The sequence below is a fragment of the Ursus arctos genome, unplaced genomic scaffold (assembly GCF_023065955.2).
Source record: "Ursus arctos isolate Adak ecotype North America unplaced genomic scaffold, UrsArc2.0 scaffold_6, whole genome shotgun sequence".
NCBI classification, from domain to species: Eukaryota; Metazoa; Chordata; class Mammalia; order Carnivora; family Ursidae; genus Ursus; species Ursus arctos.
In genome coordinates, this window is record NW_026623078.1 from 20,792,764 (window position 1) to 20,806,417 (window position 13,654).

A 13,654-nucleotide genomic window follows, 5' to 3' on the forward strand; every position below is an offset into this window, starting at 1 on the left:
TTTCTTCTGCATTAGTTCTATGTAGTAGATGAAACAACCATCTCTCGTATTGTTGGAGGAGTGATCTTGTGTAGGGGATGAGCCTTGTCATTCAACCCTGCCCCAGCTCTTTGTTGTCTCTCAAACTTTTGTGCTTACCCATGCAGCCTATTGTATTTTAATAGCTCCCAGTAGTTGAGGGTGTGCCAAGACTTGCCAGTGTCCCTAAAGGAAGGATCTCAGTCAGCACCTAGATTCAGGCTGTTCAGAAGCCAGACCCTTAGGCAACAGCTTTTAAAAGCATGCAAATATATACAGTTCTGTGAGATCACAAGCATAAGCCCTGCTGGCCAGGTCATCTGATGGTCTTCCCTGGGTGGCAGTCACAAAACTTAGGGCTCCAGATAGTGTATAAGCTCTTTCCTGGGAGGCTCTGGTGAGCTGGATCAGGTCGAAGATGGCGTTCACAGTCTACATTCCCTGAGAGAACTTGCGTAGTCACTAGATGTGTACCAAACCTGCAGCTCCGAGACAGGCAAAGAGGCCTCCTTCACAGAAAGACTGAGGGGTGTGCCTCAGTCTGCTGTCTGCCCAGTGCCCTGCTGGTGGCAGCCTCCCAAGAACCATCTCTCCAATTGCCACAGTCCTGTGGGACCCGGGAAAGCAAGCCTCCCTGCCACCAGAGCTAGATGACCAAGGGGTGTCCCCTGGGTAGAGCTGCAAACACTGGAGGGCTGGACATAAAGACGAGGGTACCAGCCATGTGTAAAACTGCCCTCCAGGAGCCACTGGTGTTCTGGAATGTGGCAGAGGGAGAGTAGGAAGGCAGTGGCCACGCTAAGCTCTCTGGAAAGGATTACACTCAACTCCTAGCTATGTGTTTAATTAGAGGCCTGCAGCCATGCTGCTTCACTAAAAGTCCTCCTTCATAGAAAAACCAGGCTCCTGGGTCTTTACTTCTTGTTGTGCCCTGGGTGTGGTAGCTGTTTTAAGAACTCTTTCTCTGTTGGTTACAATCCAGTGGGACCCACAAGCATAAGCAACGCTGGCTGCCAGAGCCAGACAAGGTAGAGGCGTCCTCTGGCTCAGGGAACCACACAGGGGTATGACTGCCTTTCTAGGTGACACCAATTATTACAGCCCCAGGAATACACACCTGGTGTACACAAGTTTTTCTGGACTCCAGAATCAGGCAGTCAAGAGGCAGCCCTGGGTGGCAGCCCCCCAGATCAGGGCACCAGATGTGTAAAAGCTTCCTTCTGGGAGATACTGGTGCTCTGGATCACAACAAAGGGAGAGCGCAAAAATGACATCTGCCATTCTCTGTCCCCAGAGAATGTTCCAGCAGGCTCCTGGACCTGTGTGTTAAATTGGATGCTGCACTTTGGGAATCCAGGTCTGCGTCCTAGCCCTAAGTTCTGTCTCCCTGCCACATCAGCCTTCCTCACTGATGACATAGTTGTGAGGACCAGAGTCAGGGGTCCAGAGACAAAAGCGCTGGAGCCTGTACACGTGTGTGTCTCTCTGGATCACGGTAGCAAAATCCCCTGGCCACATCCACAGCTGACCAGAGTTCTGATGGTACCTCACATCTTTTTAGTAAGTCATAAAGGTTAAATGATCATGAACGGTAGGTGCCTTTGGTTCTCTCTGTCCCCTTCTACTTGTGTTCAGCACACCACACTCTGCTACGTATACCTAACACGTCTCATGGGTTGGTATTAACTTACTGATACTTTAAAGCGACATCGGAATTCTGCCTCTCCTTCCTAAGTTATTTCCTTCTATGCTTAGATAGGATCAGTTGCTCCCTCCCTGCACTCCCAGCCCACTGGGACTTTGTGTTTTTTAATCACAGTGACGCTATGCTGCTATGCTCACTGGGTAGGTTTTCCCAAGACTGGGTACTTGAAGAACAGGGATCATGATCTCTTTTCTTTTGTAGCCCCAGCCCACTGTCTGGTGCAGAGTAGGTGGCTGACAGATTTTTTTCTGGGTAAAGGAATGAAGGAGTAAATCAACCCACAAAATAGTTTAAGATGCATTGACTTGGAGATGATCTGAAGTAAAAACAAAACAAAACAACAAAAAATAAAACAGCTGGTGGGTTTTTTCTCCCCACACCGTGTGCAGGTGGTGTCTGGTTTGATTAGAGATGAGCAGGTGGGTTGAAGGGCAATAGCCCGACGCCGTACTGCAGAACAACAGCGCCACTGCCTCCCTTCCTGTGTGAATGGAGCTCTCAGCCGTACAAAAGCATGCTCCCTCCTGGGGAAGAGGAAATCTGGATCATCCCCATGTGTCCAGCTGCCTGCCAAGTGTTATCATGACTGCCCGGTTCCCTCAGATGACAGTAATGAAGTAGGGGCTCAATACACCTCACGTCCTTGAGTCTGGGAAATCACATTGTGATTAGAATCTCCTTGTGAGCCCCACTGGACACGTTCTTTTGACTAAATCTGGCATCTGTTCTTGGGTTAAAGCTCCCAGTCTGATGCTTTCTTTTTCAAGCTCAGCTCAGTTTGGCCAGGGGCTCTATTAAACTATAGTGTGTCAGTGACATCCATGAGAAATGAGATGATCCTCTAACATGTACCATGTCATCACATTGATTGTGACTGTTAACTGAAGGTTAAGGTAACCTCATGGTGCCAGGAGACACCATCGAGGCCCAGCAGAGAGACCAAGATGTACTGATGCCAAAGCTGTGATCTGGTTCCATCACGCACACCCTCTCAATCCCCCATACTGAGGCTTCGTGCCTTCATGAGCCGGTCCAAGATATAACATCTATATTTGTACTGCATCCCCAACGGAGAGAGGAAAACTGAATTATAATGAACGAGTGCATTGCTAGCTACAGCATAATAAACATGATGCTATAATTATCCACGTATTCATAGAGCTGGGAAGCTAATCTCTTTAAGAATTAGTGTCCCTGGAAGACAGGTTCAGCATTTTGCATTTATTTTGTGATGATACATGGCTTTGTCCTATGTTTGTTTGTGTCAGCATTTCAGCAGTCTCTGGAAGAACACCATATTGGAAATATTTTTTGTAGATAAGTCTGATTAGAAGGCAGTATGATTTCAGTCACTTTGTGATTTTGCTCTGCCTTTCAATTCCACTCCATGAGAAAGTTTATTAATGTAGTCTAAGACAACATTAGTGGTAGCTCTCCCTAGAACCTTCTGGAGACTTCTCATTCTACGTAAAGTTTACAAATTGACTGAGGTAGTGAGATTTGAGGGTATGTGTGAAAAATTCTACTCCACATCCCATATCAGTGTTGGCTGTGATGCTTTACATCCGGCATTGGTGAGTCAACGTTTGGGATCTAGAAGACGTTATCTCCTGGAATATTCATCATTCACTCATTCAACAGATCCTTCATTGCCCGACTTGTATCGCTCACTTCTCTGGACACTTGAATACACAGTTGGCCAAGTAAAAATCCCTGACATTCTAGTGGGGACAAACAGAAAATAAATCAAATAAACACAAAAAATATATAATCTTGGAATGATGATATGTGCCGTAGAGGAAAAGAAAACAGGAAAACAGAAAAATAAAGAAGGAATTTAGGAAGGGAGTTATAACTTATAGTTTGATTAGGAGAGGCCTCACTGAAAATATAACTTAAGGAAGTACTCTGTTAAAGTGTTATTGTCTCAAGGGAAAAAATGTAAAAGGATGGAATTTTAGCTAGTCGTGACTAAAGCTATTAATACTTGATACCTTCCAGGAGATTATCTTATAGTTGAACCCAACGGCAATAGAAAAATGTGAAGAAATTAGATTGGGAGTCCATATGATGACACCAAAAAGAATTCTCTTATTCTAAATGTGGCTTGGAATCAATTAGTCCCATGGCTGGAGGGCCTTTAAGTGGTCATCATCCAATCCTACCTCACAAATCAGCATTTCAGGATTCTTGGACTGGGAGAACATTCTTTGAGGAACATGAATTACATTTGGGAGGCAGTTCTCTTCACTTTGAAACCCCAGTAAAGGTCTCCCCTTTACTTCTGCTGCTTCTTTCATTTGTAGATGGTTTTTACTAGCTTCTTAAACTCTTTAAATTGCTCTCCCTTTTCCTTGAGAGCTTGATCATTAGTTATAGAGGGAGGAAAAGTCAATATGTATAAACTGGTCGTTCATATTATATTCACAGGAATGGTAATTATGCCTGGATTTTTAAAGTCTTTTCTCTCCAGACTCTGAGTAAATAGAAGTCCTCCACCATGGATTTATGGAAAACGAAGTTGTAATAATAGTTATTCTACAGTATCATCCAAACTTGTAAGCTGTCAGACATGAAAGAAAGGAAGCAGACTGAAATTGAGAAGTGGAGTCCACTGGAGAATGTGGAGTCCACAGAGGGCCCTAAGAGTCCCAGGTAGTGATTGCCCCAGGCTTCCAGTGCATCATCATCACCATGGCAACTTCATGCAAACGGGAAGGATGAGCTGAGCTTTGCCCAGCTGCTAAGTTTTCTGAGGCTCCCTGTACTCTCTGATGGTTTTCTTGCCTTAGATCTGCCATTCTTTATTAAGCACCGTGGTCATGAAATGAAAGCTCTTTGCCTCAGTAGGTTAGTTCCAATGCATGTGTCCTAATCAGTATGCACAGGAAGGCTGGCTAGCAGCTGTGTTTTGGAGAAGAGTTGAGTTGTGTCCTTTGAAGGTTTGTGAGAACCAGGTGAGGTGACATAGAACATCTAAGCCTGTCTGAAGGACATACATACCAGCCCAAAGGGATGCTAATAAATAGAAAGAACAGTTCCCCCTCTGGGCTGAGTCTGTAGTAAATTTCTCTTTCGCAGAGGAATTGCTGAATTATGAAATCACACCCACCCATTGTAGTGAGACATTATGTAACTTTGATCATAATTATATATATATATATCTTTCCCCCCAAAAAACAACATGGGGTAAGTCTCATATGTGAACTTTGAAAGTCATTGGCTGTTTCTTATTGATAACCTAAAAGTGGTTTTTATACTGTAGCCTGTGTTGAAATTACCTGGAGGGCTTGCAAAAACAGAGTGCCGGGCCCCACCCAAGGATTCTCTTCTGTAGATCTGGGGTTGGGCCCCGGCATTTCCATTTCTAACAATTTAGAAGAGTTTATATTTGTTGATGCTGCCGCTTCTGGACTACAGTTTGAGAACCACTGGTCTAACAGAGACCTCTACCTTTCCACATGGCTGCCACTTCCTGCCAGGAAAAAAAAAAACAAATTTCTTTCTGCATGGCAAAAATGGGATAACGTTCCATTTATTGTTTTTTTTTCTTTGTGTATTTTCTGATTTTCTGGAAGTACCACAGAAGGGTCCCAAAGGAAGTGTTCCTAAGCAGCTTCTTGTGAAACAGAGCTGGACAAATAACACTCTACCCACTGCGGATGGATATTGGAATTCGAACTGATTTGTGCGTATGCTTTGTTTATGAGTAGCATTATTTATAAAACTTGGAACTGGACTGTCTTTATGGAGTCATTACCACCATTCGGTTCAACACTAAGTGATTCCTTTTTGCATCCAAAATTGGTAGAGCTAACAGATGAGCACTGAGTTGAACCCATATATTGTTTATCTTATACTGTTCATCTTACTAGCAGCATATGCCACAGTATATGCCCTGTCTCAGTCATATACAAATACATGCCATATGATCTATGTCATATAATATGTGTATACATATATAAATAGACATATATATGAGTCGTATATATATATATATCCTTGAAATTTAAAAAAGTTTAATGCATGTCCAAGGGAAATTAAAGATTTATATATATATATAAAATATATATTTATATATATATAAATATTTATATATATAAATTAAAGATTTATATATATATTATATATATATTTATACATATATAAATATTTATATATATATAAAAATCTTTAATTTCCCTTGGACATGCATTAAAATTTTTTAAATTTCAAGGAAATGACCCTAAGTATTTTTTGAATAATTAAACATTACTGTAAGTGGAGCCATTTGGGACATAGATAAAGAATGTTTGTAACATTTTTAAGAGTGAAATTCACTTTATCCTGCTAATACCTTCAGAAAAGCAAGGCTACAAACTCCCACGATGCCAGGCCTCTAGCTGAAGAAGAAAAGGGTGGCATGACCCACTTGCTTTCTCTATTACATCTGGGGAAAAAATATGTTTACGGCGTTAAGCATATAGAACAGTTATTAAACACCTATTATGGGCATGTCAGGCATTAATTTAACAATGATACTTGTATATGTCCTTTCTCTCCACGGGAGATAGAACTTAATCGATTGGATTTGCTGAATTGCATTTGCTTTTAGTATATTCTCTGTAGGAATTGGATAAGGGGAGCAGTAAAACAGCAGTGCATGTTTCCCGGATGTTCCTTGTGGTGGATCCGTGGACACATTTAAGAAGGCCTGAAGATACATGACAGGAACAGGTTCCGTGGCCTTGAATCTGTCTCTGGAAGAACCTGTAGAACCCTCTTGAAACAGTACCTATTTCCTTCTTGTTGCCTGAATTAAATGCTTTCAACAACTGAAGCAGAGTTGAGAGAGGTGGCTTGCTTAGATTCTCTTAAATTATACTGGAACACTGGCGGTAAACCTCCCCTCATCTTTCCCAAACTTCAAGGCATCGTAGATACGGTACAAACCCTCCCCAGCCTCCGTTCCCACGATATTCCTGACACTCATGGAGGGAGAACTGTGATTCGTTGGCTCAGTATTGCTGAGCTCTGCCTCGCTGTTGGGAGAGAGAAGATTCTCAAGACAGCAGTAATCATCGGAACCCAGCTCTGTCTCCTTAAGGAGAAAGAACAGGCATACATGGCAACATATAGTCTAATGTGGTTTCGATGAGAAGCACATAGCAGGAAAGAAAGAAAAGAGGAAGAGTCACCTCGTGCCTTGACTTTGGAATAAATTCTGGGTAGGGCACATTTGGAATGAGGACAAAATGCTGCTGGCAAACAGACTTAGAAAGAATTCATCATGGAATTCGTTGTTTTAACCAAGCAGAGTCTACTCCAGAATCTCTTGATAGGTGGAGCTCTGGGACGACAAGCTAGTTGGAAGAGATAAGGAATTTGTTCTGAAGCCGTGTTGGTCAAGTAAATACAACCATGTGACCCAGGGTGTTCTGGCAAAGTTTTTAAGAAGAAGCCTTTATTTATATTTTATATATATTCTTCTACTGTTGTCGTTCTCTGTTTGTGGTGGATGGAGGAGAAGTCAAATGAAGTTCTTGGGATTCTAAAACATCTCAGCCTTGGTGCTGCCACTGTTGTAAGTTGTTCAGCATAACCTAAAGTGCCACGAGTGATGAAATGGCTTTAATTAGAAATAAATGCCTCTCCGGCCTCACTTCCCAGGAAGATACTCCTTTTTGTCATTTGACTTCGTTACCCCTTGGCCATTTGCCCTAATGTTTCTTGTTGTATCCAGCAACGCCCTCTTCTGTCTTCGTGTTTTTCATCCATCAGCTCTCAATCAGTAATTCCTTTGAGCATTAATGTGTAGTTTTATAGAGACTAGTTGTGACTTTTTTTTTTTTTAAGGAATCTCTGAAAATAAACCTTGTTTGAAAACATGCAAGAGCCTACTCAAGTGCAAAGTAGAGCAGGTGACTTGGAAAGTCGATTTCTGCCTTCTGGGTCACTCTGATCAGGTTGCTTTTGAAAGGGACTCCTGCTCAACACTGCCTTTGCAGAAACTTGGGCAGGATAATGTTTACTTCTTGACACAGCCTCAGAGAAGCCAAGTTCAAGGACAGAGCTTTGTCATCTTTGCGTTGTTCCTCCGTAGCGATGGCAACTGTGATTACAGCCCAGTCTCCCCAAGTCCTGAGTCTCTGCCAGGAGCTGCTTCCCTTGACAGAAAGCAGTCCGAGCACAGGGAGAAAGGGAATGAAAACAGGGCCCTGAGGAGCTGTGGAAAATTGTAGGTCTGGCTTACTCTCTAAACATGTCATTTGGGAAGGTAGTTCTTATTATGAAGTGGCTTTACAGTTGCCCTCTTTTTTTTTTTTTCATCACAAAATACATCTTAGAACACAGTTGCAAAAGAAAATGGTTTCAGAGTGTTGACCACCATAAAATTGACAATAGTTAATTTCAGCCACAAAATATTCTCTTTGGAATTATAAAGATTTTTCTACTCGTGACACATTTCGGTGTCCCATAGCACTAAATCTGATTTCAGCCTTAGCGGTCTAAGTGGAATTTACTGCAGACTGTTGTGTTCTTGTGCCGTCAGTATGTTCTCCTATGTTACATAGTACTTTTTCTAGTTTTCCCTATTACCTTGAACCCTACTGGATCTCTCTATTTATACTAATTTTAAGAAATTAAATGGATGCAAGTTCATTTGAGCAGGTGATGAAATGAACACTAGCAGCTCCCTGAGCTCTTTATCCCCTTAGCCTCTTCCATTTTCCTTTATACTCTTGTACACATTAAATGTTTGCTTGTTTACCTACTACCACTCTCTTCTGTCCTCTAAGCTCATAGCACAGTGGGGGGCTCGCGAGAGGCATTCAGTGGATGTTTGGCAAATGAATAAACAACATAAGTAGGGCCCCAACTTCTAGTTTAAGCTTGATACTCTCTACCCATGATTCCTGTGTCTGTGCCCTGAAATGTGTGTGTCATTCTTCCATTGCCTCTGGAACTATCAGAATCAATCATGAATTCCTTTTGAACTTGAGCAAAAAACAAGTAACATCACTCTACAGATGTGACACCATGAAGAATTAATTCCTGGAACGATAACTCGGCAGAGTCATAGAGTACCAAAACACTGAAGGGAAGCAAAAGGCTTTGCCTGGAACATCTGAAAAGTCAGTTGTAAAACTGGCAGAAAACGAGTGTAGAAACTTATTTCAGCTTTACAGCTGTATGAAATTGGCCAATCGCCATAGACTCTTCCTACAAATCACCAAAATTAGAGATGTACTGTGTGCAGATCTTAAAAAGATTCAAAGGGCTTCTTTCGATCAATCACACAAAGACATCAAACAACTTGGGTGCATTTTTTCCACTTCTCTCTAAAGTAAACATTCTAATGTGTGTTGTATATTTCAGTCAATCAGATTCACAACAAAAGGCGACAAACGGCCTGTGCATGGCTTCATTTTGTGTCACCAAATGTGTCAGCTTTCAGTCAAGAAGAACAATAACATTCTTGCCAATATTATGGCATTTTATTAATTTTTTTATCGAATTTGTATTCATATAATTTAACAATCAACTATTTTAACAAAAGTATCCATCTCATGCCTGCCCCCCTTCCTAATTCCTGCTCTCAAAAGGAAACAGTGTAAAAATTTTCTGGTTATTTCTTTGATATTTACCTCCAAATCACTCAATAACATGCTTAAGCTGCTTCTTCCTGACTTTTTAGCTTTATGCGATTAGCAAATAAACGTTCGTAGTGAAAGAAGGAGATTTCACATTTTTCCTTTATTCCCCACCACTCTCAAACCCCTCTGATCCCCATAATTTTCTCCTACCACTAAGCCAGTATAAATAAATCACAATTTTGGGGTAGATCAATATTCAGTATTAACATGATTATATAAGCACTATTCACAACTGAGCCATGTAGTTTCTACAATTAGATTTTCATTCTTATAATCTTATCTTTTTGGTTACTAATTTTCCATATGTTTGTCCCTTATTAACCCCCCCAACTCTCCTCCGTAGTGTGTGTCAATATGTTCAAACACATTCTTATTCTATCAGTTTTATCTTTTCAAAGACATCTCCCTCATAACCCTCCAGTGTGGGTCCTTTCTGGGCCTGCTTTTCATCTGTCATCTGAAGAACCCCTCAACCATCATTTTGGGTGTTTGGGATTTTTTTTGTCTTCTGTATGGAATCCCCTATTGTCTAAATATGTGTTACATTTTTTGGTTTACTCTTTATTATGTTAGAGCACTTTCTCTAGTAGATTCCTGAGAAACAGAGGGAAAGAAGCAATTTTTTGAAGACTTAATAAAGGCATTTTATTCCAGGCTAACATTCAATTAAGAGTTTAAATAGGCGGCGCCTGGCTGGCTCAGTCAGGAGAACATGCAACTCTTGATCATGAGTTCAAGCCCCACGTTGGGTGTGGAGTCTGCTTAAAAAATTAAAAAGCCTAAAAACTCCTGCCTAAGGAAGAGTTTCAATAGGTACAGAATTCTAGGTTCAAAATTGTTTTCCCTCCAAATTTTGAAGGCATTAGTCCATTATTCTCCAGCTTTCTGTGTTGAATCAAGAAGTCCAATGCTGTTCTTTTCTTCTTTAACGTTATTGAAGTATAATTGACATAAAAATTGTATATATTTAAGGCATACAACTTGATGTTTTAATATATTATATACATTGTGAAATAATCACAATTAAGCTAATCAACACATTCATCACCTCACATAGTTACCGTGTGTGTGTGTGTGTGTGTGTGTGTGTGTGTGTGTTAAGAACACTTAAGATCTACCCTTGTAGCAGATTTCAAGTGTACAGTACAGAAATTGGTACAGCCATTACAGGAAAATAATATAATTTCTTCAAAAAAATTAAATACAGAGCTACCTTATGATCCAACAATCCCACTTCTCTGTATATACCCCATGAAAATAAAAATCAGAATCTCAAAGCAATACTGCACTCCCATGTATATAACAGCAATATTCACAATAGCCAAGGTAATGGAAACTTCCTAAATGTCTGTCCATAGATGAATGAATAAAGAGAAAGTGATACATGCATGGAGTAGTACTATCCAGCTTTTACAAAGAAGGAATTCTTGCCGTCTGCAACAACATGAATGAAGCTGAAGGCCAATGCCATTGTGATTCTAAGTCCTTTGTATGTGCTTATAGTCTACCCCCCCAAAAAAAAGGAAAAGAAAAGAAAACGAAAAATAAAACCTTTTTTTTCTGTAGCCAGTGTTGTGAAATGTCACGATGATGTAGCTTGTTAGGGTAATTTCCATCCACTTTGCCGGGCCCTTGGTTGGGGAGGAGGATTGTTTATCCGGAAATTTTTATTTTGAGCTCTGAGAAATTTTATTAAATTACCTTGTTTTCTCTGTTGTTTCTTTGGGAACTCTTATTATTTAGATATTGTATCTCTCATTCTTTTTCTTCTATTTTCCTATAGTTAATTCTATTTTCTGAGATATTTTTCAAATTTATCTTCCTTAGCAAGTTTTCTATTACCGCTATATTTTTAAATTTCCAAAAGTTTTTTTTGTGTTAAGAGAGTTTCTTCCTTATAGCATCCTATCCTTGCTTTATAAATGTGATTCCTGTATGTCTAAGAGTATAAATGATAGGTTTGGGTTATTTCTAATTGTTGTAGAAATTGCTCCCTTCTGCGTAGTCTTTTCTCAGTTGCTTTTTAAAATTTTTGGTATCTTTTGTGTTAAAGATGTGTTGTGTTGTGTGTTACGTGTTATGTTGTGCATAGCCATACAGCCACTACCAAACTTTAGAAGAAACCCTCAATGCACAGTGAAGTGTTCCTTATGTGTCCTTCTGTCTCCTTGGCTTTTGTTTGTTTTCACTACATGTATACAACTCAGCTACTTTGCATACTATTTCGTGTGTTGTTAAACATGCAAGTTATTTTTCTCAGCATTCACAGTCTGTCTGGAAGTTGACTTCTACTTGAAGGGGTGATCTTTTCAGCAAAGACACGCATTAGAGAATACGCTGTTCGTGCGTGGCTGTCGACTTAACTTCCTTCTGTAGGCAAATCACCGTGTTGCTTGAGACTGCTGGTGACACTGCCTGTTCCACTCATCTCATTTTTCTGGACCAGTTTGTTGCCTGGTGGTTTTTCCCAGCATTCCAGGCTCCTAGCCTTCCTTTGGGTCACCCTGCTCCTAGATAACCCATTTAGTGTCTGGAGAGAATTTAGAGATCACTCATTTTCCTTCTATGCCCCTTCCAGAAGGCACCTGTAAATGACTTCATAAAAATTTCACTCTACACGCTTATGCCTTCAGTTTCTACATAAATAGTGGTTTGGTGATGGCGCTATGAGGCTTAGTAGCTTTGATGTGACCCCTGTGAGGTCCCCATAGGAGACACTGTCAATCACATTGTAGAATCCCATTGGAATTAGTGGAATCACAGAAGGGATTTGAGCACGGATGCCTAAAATGCCCCCAAATGTCTATCCATTGGTCTAGAGTGTGGTAGTTCATGAGACCCCACCCAGAGAAAATGCTAATCTTTATATGCTTTATGTAAGCTTATTAATTGGATAGTTTGGCCAAATCTTTGGCAATATGTAACATCTTGGGTACATAGGAAACTGGAAACTTCAGACTGGTTTCCTGTACTTAATCTTTTTTCCCATTTTTCACATACCTTCTATTTTAGATGTTTGGCAGTATATAACTATTTTGGTCTGCATCTCCCAGGATTGGGAAGGTTCTCATTTATTTATTTTTTAAATTTTTTTATTGGTGCAAAAGTATTACATATAGACAATTTTTAAAGTGCTGTGAAATTTTAAAAATTATCTGGGATGTCACTAACCAAAGGAGGTTACTGTTAATATTTCTGTGCTTTTTTTCAAGTTATTTTTTCTCTTTACTATGACGATAGAAACAACATTGACATACTAAATTTAAAAGATAATAATCTCTGTGATTGCAGTAATTTTTCACTATAAAGTATTTAGAAAATACAGAAACACATAAGAATTTAGATCCAGAATCTGACAATTCAGATAAAACCACCTTAAAACTTTATACTTATATAGTTCTTCAAGGTCTCATTAAAAAAATACATGTATTCACAAAAGTAATAAATGCTCATTTAAAAATATAGATGACAGAGGGGTGCCTGGGTGGCTCAGTCGGTTAAGCCGCTGACTCTTGATCCACACTGGGGATGGAGCCTGCTAAAGATTCTCCTTCTCCCTCTGCCCCTCCCCCCCAAAAAAGGGAAACTATAAATAATATTAAGTATTTGTCAATTGGGGGTTTTTGCATAAATTATTGTGTATCAAGCCATGAGGTCATTAAAATGAATGAGATCCATTTACATTCACTGAGATAGAAGATGTGCTTATTGTAAATGACCAAATTTAAAAAGCAAGTTGTAGAATAGTATGTGTGATGTAATTTTATTTAAGTAAGAAATATTAAAGGCTGGTATATATACCTATTTATGTTAGTATCTTTGGATCTTAGGAAATGTGCTTTATATAAATGTTGTAAATAGTTTAATTCATACAAAGATGGCGGAAAATATGCAACAAACTTTAAACAAAGCTGAACCTTGAAGAATTGCAGAGAAAAATAGGGCTAAAAAGGGAATTTTAATTATCTGTTCCATAACTCTCTGTTATCTATATTTTTTAAAGATATATTTATTTATTTTAGATAAAGTGAGAGAAAGAGTGTGCAAGTAAGCCAAGGGGCAGAGGGAGAGAGAAAATCCTGAAGCCAACTCCTCACTGAGTGTAAACCCCGCCTCGGGGCTCCATCCCAGGACCCTGAGCTGAAATCATGAGTCAGACATTGAAGCAACTGAGCCACCCAGGCACCCCAATTGTTTCTTACTATTATATACGACACTGTTGTATGTATCTGCACACAAACCATTTTTCATATGTGTACACAATAGTCTTTTCAGTCAGGTAGAGTCCTAAAAG

The 13,654-nt window shown here is 39.9% G+C and overlaps 1 protein-coding gene across 1 annotated transcript in view; it reads left to right on the forward strand.

The window, feature by feature from the left end:
* NKAIN3 (sodium/potassium transporting ATPase interacting 3) overlaps window positions 1-13,654 on the forward strand; it is a 592,671-nt gene that overhangs the window by 281,232 nt on the left and 297,785 nt on the right. The gene's annotated exons all lie outside the window — the stretch shown is intronic.